An 11,233-nucleotide genomic window follows, 5' to 3' on the forward strand; every position below is an offset into this window, starting at 1 on the left:
TTATTATTATTATTATATATTTTTAATACATTTTTAAATGTATAAAAATATTTTATGCATACATTTTTAAATATATAAAAATATGTCTACAGATATAAATACATTTTTAAAAATATATGTACTTATATTTAGTATTTAATTATTTATATACATTTGAAACACTATATATTCCTTTAAAAACATATTTATTATTAAAAATGCATTTATTTGTATTTAGTAGGTATAAATATATATTTATTTCATATAAAAAAATATTGTATACATATAAATATAAAAATATCTAGTTATAAGGTTTATATTGTATAAAAGATACAATCATATGTATTTGTAAATATTACTAGGTATAAATATATATTTATTTCATATTTATATGTATATGATATGTTTTTATACATATTTATATGGTAAAATAGACATAACCGGAACATTTTTTCATTCTTTGGGTGATCCATCAACCAAAACACAAAAAGTTTTGGTTTTTCGTTTTTGCTTACTAATTATAAATATGAATTTATTTCTATTTATTTGTATATGATAGTTTTTATACAAAATAAATACATATTTATATCTATTAAATACAAATAAAATATTTTTAAATGTATAAATATGTTTTTAAATATATAAATACATTTTTATTTGTATTTACCAGATATATTAATTTGTATTTAATTGTATTTAATAGATATACATATGTATTTATTTTGTATAAAAACTATCCTATACATATAAATATGAAATAAATATATATTTATACTTAGTAATATATACAAATACATATAATTATATCTTTTATACAATATAAACCGTATATATATATATATATATATATATATATATATATATATATATATATATATATATATATATATATATATGCGCCTTCTAAATAAATGTAAATACATTTTTAATATATAAACTAGTGAAGTGACCCATGCTAGACCCATGCCAATAGCATGGGTCGTGAGGTTTTTTTAATTGGATTTTGTCGGGAGTCATTATAAGTCATTCATCAACAAATTTTTATTCTAATAAAAGAATAGTTTTAATCTCCTTTCGACATATATCATCATATTAGGCCTCCTGATTAATACATATTTTATTCTTTTTTTTTGTCATTTGTCACCCTATTAAACCTCTTAATTAATGAATATCACTTGTCAACCTATTAATTCTCTATTTCAAATTTTAAAATTTTCACTTTAATTACAATAAATTAATAACAATGCAATAAAAATTAAAATAAAATTAATACAAATTATAAGGTGATATAATTTAACATATTTATTTAAATTAACGATTATAATTGATTAATAATTTCGTGTTCTAACTATTAAAGTTTAATTAATTTTGTAGCCGTGGTTTCACGGGTTATAAACTAGTAAGCGTTGAATAAATACCAGAACACGGACTAAGATGGTTTTAAAAGTCTGAAAACATGCAACAATTTTTAGTAAACAATAACACAAATACATAATCATATCATATTTATCTAAATTTATACCATGAAATACGAATATTACCAATAATAATTACTTTCATCACTTTCAGAGTTGAGAAACTCATCAGCAACATCAACAGGATGGTATTCATTAAAGTGAAAATTTTAAAATAATGAACATCCTTCAATTGATCCTGCAAAATCAATGTAGTATCCATGTAGAAAGTTTTAGTTGTTCAATAATCCCTGGCTCTTCTTTGAAGAATAGAACTGCACATAGTAACACATGACAAAAATTGGGTGTTGGTGAAATACAAAAAAAAAAGCGTAATCTTCCATTTCTTTAGTATTAATAATCACAAATTTAACCATTTATAAGCATTGAAGGGTGAACTGTAACAATACAATAGGGGAGAAACCAAGGGTATCATTATATAAAGGGACATACACAACTTTATAAAATGAATTTCGCATGCCAAATATCATAAAGGAATTTACCATTTTCATCAACATCTATAAGCTTCTCCTTAATCTGCTTTAAAAACTGAAGAATCTCAGGTGTCTACATGTTTAATGAATCAGAATATTAGAAAGATAAATGGATATAAACATGTATAAGGGGAAATTTGGTAAGCTCAATCCACCCATGTAACTTTGATATAGAGAGCGCAGTAGCTACTTTAGTATCCTTTTCAACAAAGCATTTCCTGAACTCCATTTGGTTACAAAATAAAGTCTAAATCCCGAAATAATCATGTCAATTTAACTAAGTTCCTAGTTCAAATTTGATGTTTGGGCTTCAACTGACTTCCAAGGTATTTAATCGGATAGATGAAGGTTCTCAAGGATTAGATAGCATTTGGTATTACTGTTTATTAGGCTTGTTGATGATCCCAAATTAGGGCTTAGAGTTTGACCAAAGCTATCATCTTATCAGTAAAATGAATAATCAGTGGAAGAGAAATAGGAAACAGAACAAACATTTGGTGATGGAGTCTTCCACAAAGACATGCCCACAAAGAGCGATCTGACTAAATCATTTTGATCTTATAAAAATCTGAAATATATTCCCAATCAACCACACACAAGACATTATCAATCGATCAAGAAGACCATAGTAACACATTCTGAAATAAGCATACCAAACATGCTTAATCAAGATTATAGAGAAAACTAAAAACCAAATAAAAAGATAAGAGAAGAAAACCCAAACAAATAACAGATTCATTGTGTATGTTGAAGGATTTTTATAACTGAAGAACATAGATTTGTTAGAGATTACCTTTGTCTTCCCTTCAAAGTGTGGATTACAGAGCAACACTCGGTGGAGGTAAGTTTTAGGATTGCATAAGATGAATGTGTCGTGAGGCTTTTGTGGTGGAGGCGAAAGATGATTGAGCAGCAGTGAGCGGTGGAGAAAGCCACCGATTAGGCGAGCAATCCTACCAGCATTAGGGGGGTGCAGGTGTCAAATAAACATAAACAATAGCTTAACATCGGGAAATTGAAAAAGGTAGACCATTTGATTTCGAAGCAATAAAATCGGAAGCCACCCAAAGAAGCAAGGAAAATTACCTGCGTCTAATGTGAGGTTGCAGAAAATCAAAAGGAAAGGCTGTTGAGTCGAAATCCTCAGTACGTAGTGGGCGTGCCGACTCGACAACGTACACCTCGGTTAGCAGCCAACACACACTTTACTTGTCTTCTTTTGCTAAATCCGTCATCTTCTTCTATAAATACACAATCATTCTTCCCCAAATTCACTTTCACCAATCACCAATCGCAATGCCCCCGCCACCGCCACACATGGAGGTAGACGGCGGTTGTTCATCATCTAAGAGAAAGGAGATTCACTCAATTGAAACCAACAAACCCTACAGATGAATCAGGATGAGGAAGTGGGTCGCCGAGATTCAAGAACCCAATAAACGTTCTTGTATTTGGCTTGGTTGTTACTCCTCCCTCGTCGCCGCTGCTCGTGTCTACGACACCGCCGTTTTCTACCTCCGTGGCCCATCCGCACGTCCCTGATTCAATCGGAGACGACGGTGACCTACATGACCTCTCCTCCGCTTCGATTAGAAAGAAGGCCACAGTGGTCGGAGCTAAGGTCGAAGACGTATGTGTAGGCGGTGGAGAAGATGTCTGATAAGAGAGGGGAAGCATGAGGCGGTGACATGGTAGAGTAACCCGATGAATAGTACCCGGGGTTGGGTACTATTCATAAGGGAACTCTTAGTTAATATGTATATAAATACGTTTGTAAAGGCGTATATAATGTATATAAATATTAAATAGAAGCAAATATATATATTTAAATACTAAATACAAGTAAATATATTTTTAAATATGTTTTTAAATCTATAAAAATATTTTAAGGCGTATATAATGTATATAAATATTAAATAGAAGCAAATATATATTTAAATACTACATACAAATATATATATTTTTAAATATGTTTTTAAATCTATAAAAATATTTTTATATATTTAAAACGTTTTTAAAAATGTTTGTATAAAATACTTTTATATATTTAAAAACGTATTAAACACAATAATAATAATAATAATAATTAAAGTAATAGTAAATCTAAACATTTTTTTAAACTTAAGGATAATTCGAATATTTTTTAAAAGTTAAGGGTTTACTGACATCAGATAATCTGTAGGTGATCTGAAAAACGACTATAAGGGTATAAATGAGCAAATTTAACAAAAAATCCGATTTTATTATATATAAAACACGTCCAATGGGTAAAATCAATATTCTTTTTAAAAATATTAAGGGCTTTTATGTTATTTGCCCTTAGTTTTTACAAATTGTTATGATATGTAATAGGGATCCCTATGTAATAGTTTGAAACATAATTATTAATTTTACAATAACTATTATTGTGATATGCAGCAATAATTATTATTTTGATATGCAACGTTAGTGGGTTTAATGGATACGTGAGAAAACAAATTATTTTTGGTTAGATTTTGGTTAAAATGAAATAACAAAATTGAGTAATCTAACCTTTATAAACAAATATTTTAACAAAAATAACCAACATTTTTTTTGGTAAAATGACCATAAGCTTCGGAAAATAATATTCTTGAGTTGTGGTCTCAGTTCCAGAGTTCATATTTCGGATTATAACCTCAGTTTTTTTTTTTTTCGCTATATATATATATATATATATATATATATATATATATATATATATATATATATATATATATATATATATATATATCCCACAACGGTTGGATTCAGACAAGAGCTGCGTAGCATGACCAAATCCCTTATCCTAAGATCGTTTAAACCATGTTGTATGTGACTTAGCATATTCACTCAATAGTCGGTTCACACGCAAAAGAGTCATACAACAATTAATCAAAGGATTCAGTAAGGGATAAGACATCATATAATCAGACAATTCTATCATGCAATTCCTGAAGATCCCTAGACTATCACTAGCATGTTGTTCTAACATATCACAATATCAAGTAACAGTGTGGTATTTTGGGTTCTACTTATTGGGTATGGTTGATCGACACATCGCATCCTCTTTTGGTTATTTTGAAAGCAACTTTGAGAATTATTTTTAAAACCCTTACTTTGAAAATCATTTAAAAAAACATTTTCCTTAGTTTGAGACTGGATTCACACAAGTGTTCCTCCGATTCACTAAACCAAGGCTCTGATACCAACTTGTAACATCCCAAAAATTCAACACATTTAAAACTTTTCAAAACAACCTTTTACTAATAGAAGTGTTACAAAACCATTGTTTTCAAAACATTCTTTAAAATCAGAGTCTTCCAAAATCAAATCAGTTGAAAACCAAGGATGTGTACGTTCACACCTTCGCCTTGCCACGGTCCACTGAAGCAACTGAAACCATAAACCAAAACTATAATCACAAAGCTTAGTGAGTTCCCCCAAAATACCAACACACAAACAGATAACATATATAAGTAACAACATGGATTGGGTCCACAGCTAAAAGACCGGATCACCCCTGAACCCAAAATATGAGGTTGGCCTGCCAATCGGGCCCACAAATCATATATGGCTTGCTCCTGAGCCCACAACATAAGTCTAGCTTGCCCTCGGGCCCACAACTTATGGTTGGCTTGCTTCCAGTCCAATCCGTCATCGGATTGACATACAAATGTTCAGCCCTCAATACGAGTCTAGCATACCAACTGGTCCTCAAATCATATCTGGCATGCTACTGAGCCCTCAGTATGAGTCTGGCATGCCTTACCCGACCCTCAGCTCATATCTAGAATGCTCCAACACCCTCAAGTCCTCAGTACGAGTATGGCATACCACCAGGTCATCAGATCATATCTGGAATGCACTTGAGCCCTCAATATGAGTCTGGCATACCACCCGGTCCTCAACTCATATCTAGAATGCTCCATGGTTTGTTGGCCACAACACAAAGTTGTACAACCTCAACCCAACACAATATGTCGACATATTACAAACATATACAGATAATCATGTAGACAGAATCATAGGTAGTCCTACAATTTTACCAGTCTATTATATTGGCAACTAGCATATAATAATGTAGATCTATTCCATACTCAGCATATCAGTGAATATCAGGATATCAAACCAATGGGCCGGTCTTGGTGCTTTCAACCCGCAAGTATAGTGAGGAAAACTCACCTAAATCAAAGAATTCTGATCACCGCGATACAATGCCCTTTTCAACATTGCTTCTTCCCGCGAATCCATTAATACTAGAACCAGAAAGAATCTCAATCAATAGCTCAAAATCCTCAAGTTTGATCCAAAGTCCAACTTGGTCAGAAAGTCAACGGTCAACGAAAGTCAAGGTCATCAAGCCCTCATGACATGACCATCTATGGCTCACATCATGAGCCACCATATGACAAAATAGTTGAGCCTAGTCACCCTCACGGCGTGAGATGCATCTCCTCACCAGGACCGGTCCAATCCGATTAAGGGCCCGAGGCAAATAAAAAAATGAGGCCCTTTAAAATTTAAAAAATTAGTATTTTTTATGAACATCAAGGGATTTTATATATTAAAAGGCTATCATATACCTAGTACCTAACACATACAAAGACAATAAAATGTGCATATTCAAAACACACCGGCTATTGTCTTACACTTACAAGTTCAGTTCAACAATTTATGGTGCTTTAAGCTCCTAAACAACAATCAAGGTGAGATAAAAACTATTCTTAAACTTCCATTAGGATCCAAATTTTAAGCCATAACTACAATTTAAGAATTCAATCTACCCTAAATTGTTATAAAAATATAAAACAAACAGCCAAAAGATTAACTCTAAATTGTATAAGTCTCCTAGGCATTTTATCAAACATGTGACGCCCACACCCATTAAAGGGAAGAACAAGCTTCAAGATGTCATTCTATCTTTCCTCAATGATAGTTATTTATCTCTCATTTACCTTATTCGAGTACCTCTGCCTCTCTATAATTTTCAATACCTGAAAAATAACAACTTCATATCATGTATTGATATTCAATTTCTATACAAAAGACGAATAAATAAAAACACATACACAAAAGTGATCTTCAACAGTTACACCCAATAGAACCTACAGACTATAACTCTTTGTAAAAAAATTCATCTTAAGCAACCAAATATCAAAACCAGGTTTGCATTAAAAAAATTAATAAACATACGATCAATATCGTTGAAGGAATGATCAAACAAGATGGAATGTTGATTGAGTGTTTGAGGACTTTGATTAAACTCGTTAAAGCTTGATTCTTGAAGGATGACCTATGAACAAAGAATCGACAGTGTAGTGAAAAAAATACATAGAACTCTAGGTTTGAAATCTGAATCGATAAAAAGCCATAAAAGCATAACTCGTTATAGGAAGGTTGGTTATTGAACATTGAGAAGTCATTTTGGAAATCGGGAGAACGTGAATATGTTATTGAAAACTGAGAAGTCTCTAAAACATTCAAAAACTATGTCAAAACCATTAAAACTAGATCCGGACTAAGGTCTTCCACCCTAAAGTTTCGTGTGCCACAACCATCTCAACTACAAATGCCTTCGGTAGTTTTGCAACATATTACTTTTATATCTGCTAAAACTATATATAAATATTAACCACGACTCATAGGGGCCCTCAATATTTGGTGAGGCCCGGGGGGGGGGGGGGGGGGTTGCATAGCTTGCCCGCCCTCTAGAGACGCCCCTGCTGCTCACGTTGTGAGATCTGTCTGAATGCCATCTTTGATTCAAAAACTTCTTAATCCATTAGGATAAGCCACCAAACCTTCCATACAGTCTTATTCACTCCAGATCATCATAAAAATCATGGATTTTTGGACATGCATGTCCAATACATGTCCCAACACCATCTGGGGCACAAATGGGAAAATATGACATCAAATCTTATGCAAGAGTCATAAAACTCTACCAAACTACAAACCTAGGAACTATCACCCTCAAGGGACCCTCGAAATCCATAAAGTTTGCAACTTTATGGATTCCAATCACCACATCAACTTGATCTAGAGAAATAATCACACAAAATCTAGATCTAGGCTTATGGACACATAAAGCAATGAACTTGAAACTCACAATAGGTCCAGTAGGTGTAAAAATGGATGATAGTGAGGCTTGAATGCAGAAATGATGGACTAGATGCTCTTCCGCTTCTTCTTTACACCTCCAAAACTCCACCGAAAGCTCAAGAACACAAGGAGAGGCTATGTTTAGGGTTTTACTGAGTTTATGGGTGAGAGAGGCTGGTTTGGAACCCTAAAATGGAGCTTATGGGGTTTAAATGCGATAGAAACCCTAAAAGACCGAGGACTTGGGCTGCAACGTTCCTCACGTTGTGAGATCTTAATGCTCACGTTGTGAGCACAATTTAAACCAACATTTCTATTTAATCGCTTCTCACGTCGTGAGCTCCAACTACTCATGTCGTGAGCTCAGTTTTTCCCCAGATCCTTTCCAACTTCAAACGGTCATATCTTATTCGCTTCAACTCCGTTTTCGACGATCTTTATATCCACGGAAAGGTAATGAGAAACTCTACAATCCTATAAACTCTCATTTTCATTAACACTTTAAAAAATTAAAACCCAATATTCAAAGAAGCCCGAACTGCCACTGTACGGATATACCCTTGGGCTCCGCAACACCATCCAACTCTTGGATCATCTAATCTATAATACCCACATCCAAAAGGGGCTAAATCCTTTCTTCCCCAAGGCCCTAAACCTTATGATAACTGATGACCAACCACAACCCCGAATAATTAAGCGATTCGAAACCGAGTGTTACATGGGCAAGAGCCTATTTCCCTAACATCCGTTGGAATGTAGTCAATATTGATGTTCTCCAATTTTTTGTGTTATTGGTAAATCAACACAATGTACCGATAATAATGCTTACAGAGGTAATTCGTGACTACATTCAACGGACTTTCGTTAAACGCAATTTAATGGCATGTAAAATATCGGGTGAAATATTAAATTTATTTAATTACTTGTACAAGAATCTTATTTGATCATATTTACTTTTCAACGATTTCGACTACCATACTCACCCCAAATACTGAAATGGTGCTTCATAGAAGGATGCAAAAGTCTGTTCAGTGGCAAGCAACAAAGATCTGGCCAGAGATCCCGTCTCCGCTCGCGTCCGAAATTTATCAAGTTTTTGATTTAAAAAACACTTGTGTTGTTGATCTGAACCGTCATATATGTTCATGTGGAAAATGGCGCAGTCTGGGTATAGCGTGCGGTCAAGCTATTGCGGCATCACGACATTCTAACATCCATGAATTACCTAATATGGTTAAGATATATTACAGGGCTGATGTATTTCAGACTGCCTAACGGACACAAACCATGCACCCTCTTCCCCTCCATCAGAATGAGAAATACCAGACTATCTGATTGCAGTTTTATTATCAATGTAATTGCAATTAATATAGGGTTTAGGTCATTTTTGGTCACTTAACTTTTGGTTTTGTGCTTATTTGATCACTTAACTCTTTTTAAGTTTTAAAATGTCATCAAACTTTTGACTTTGTGCCCATTTAGTCACTTAACTTTTGGTTTGGTCACATTTAGTCACTTAACTTTTAAATTTGTGCTCATTTAGTCACCTAACTTTTAAAATTGTGCTCATTTAGTCACTAAACTTTTGAAAAAATTTAAAAGTTTAGTGACTAAATGAGCATAATTTTAAAAGTTAAGTGACTAAATGTGACCAACCCAAAAGTTAAGTGACTAAATAAGCACGAAACCAAAATTTTGATGACCTTTTAAAACTTAAAAAGAGTTAAGTGACCAAATGAGCACAAAACCAAAAGTTAAGTGACCAAAAATGACCTAAACCCTTAATTATATTTGTAAATGATTTGTAGTGTGTAATGAAAAATATTATTATTTCCCCTAATATTTGTTACATGTTACAAGGATAGAAAAGACATAATTTACAAGTACCATAGTAATACTAACAAACAAGCAAACATTACATATTAAAAAGATTAATAAGCGTTACAGCAGGGAAACTTAGTTGATGAACATAAAGCTTACAACTTGTACACAACAATTCCAAAAAGGAAAATCCAACTACAAATTAATGTTATCTTCAAGTGCATATTTTAGGTTTCAAATTTCTTCTTCGATCAAAATAAGTTACTAATTATCAATGAATTATTGTCTTTTGCTTTGTCAACCCAACAGATAAACCCAAACTGTGGTTAAGATCAAACAATCATGTAAATTAATATTAATACAAAGAAAATAAATAAAAGGATAACCTACATACATCTTTAGGACAAGCGTAAAAAAACCATCCAGGGTTATTTCTAGTCGTTGATGCCTTATAATACCTTGAGAGCCACAATCGCAGTATGTCATTTCTTTGGATTGTGATAAGTGAATTTTTAGTAGTAAATTTAACAAGGTAAAGAGTTTAGATGCTTGAATTACTTTATATTGTGGCATTTACTATGGTTATGATCCCTGACACTATTCCAGAAACACATTCCAGAGCCACATTCCAGAATTGATATTTCAGAACCTAAATTCGGATCAGTTGTAACGTCCCAAAAATAAGACCCAAAATTTTTTCATTTTTAAATTAATAAAACAGTAGACCATAACATTTTCAAAAAAACCAAGGTAATCAAAATGTATCAATACATTATCATTCTCAAAGTAAATCATAAAATACAGAATCGAGTGGTGTGTGCTCTGCAATCATCCCAAACTCTTCTCTTTGAAACTAGAAGTACCTGAAACATAAACTGAAAACCATAAGCACAAAGTTTAGTGAGTTCCCCAAATACCACATACCATACATAACAAACACATAATGGGCCCCGCCCAAATGAGTGTATCGGGCCCCACCCACATTCGCATAACGGTCCTCCTCGCCTACTAAGTATAACTGGCCCCGCCAAAACTCGCATATCGGGCCCGCCCACTGAGTATAAAGGGCCCCACCCAAACTTGCATATCGGGCCCTACCCACTAAGTATAACGGGCCCCGCCCAAACTCGCATAACAGGCCCCACCCAACATACAAATCATATAAGCATATACACATACAAGAGTCATGCGGACATCGGGTATCCTGGCATCACTGATCATGGGCCGACATTGGTGCCTTAGACCCACTAAACATGGTGAGGAAACTCACCTCAGACTATTGAATCCCGCATATAAACCTCTGGCTGCTGGCCCGCTAAAATCCCTGCGCTATCAATCACCAAAATACCATCTAATTAATAATTGGATCATGGCTCACACTAA

At 33.3% G+C, this 11,233-nt stretch overlaps 1 long non-coding RNA gene across 2 annotated transcripts; it reads right to left on the reverse strand.

The window, feature by feature from the left end:
- Positions 1-1,465: 1,465 nt before the first annotated feature.
- On the reverse strand, positions 1,466-3,664 carry LOC111920781 (uncharacterized). Of its 2 annotated transcripts, XR_002859990.3 has the most exons (4): positions 3,014-3,664; positions 2,721-2,880; positions 1,937-2,000; positions 1,466-1,708 (listed from the first exon to the last, which is right to left on the reverse strand). It is a non-coding gene; the product is annotated as an uncharacterized LOC111920781 (long non-coding RNA). The 2 variants fall into 2 exon arrangements; XR_006188962.2 differs by lacking the exon at positions 1,937-2,000 and having other exon boundaries at positions 3,014-3,662.
- Positions 3,665-11,233: the final 7,569 nt, after the last annotated feature.

This window comes from Lactuca sativa, chromosome 3 (genome assembly GCF_002870075.4).
Source record: "Lactuca sativa cultivar Salinas chromosome 3, Lsat_Salinas_v11, whole genome shotgun sequence".
Classification (NCBI taxonomy): Eukaryota; Viridiplantae; Streptophyta; class Magnoliopsida; order Asterales; family Asteraceae; genus Lactuca; species Lactuca sativa.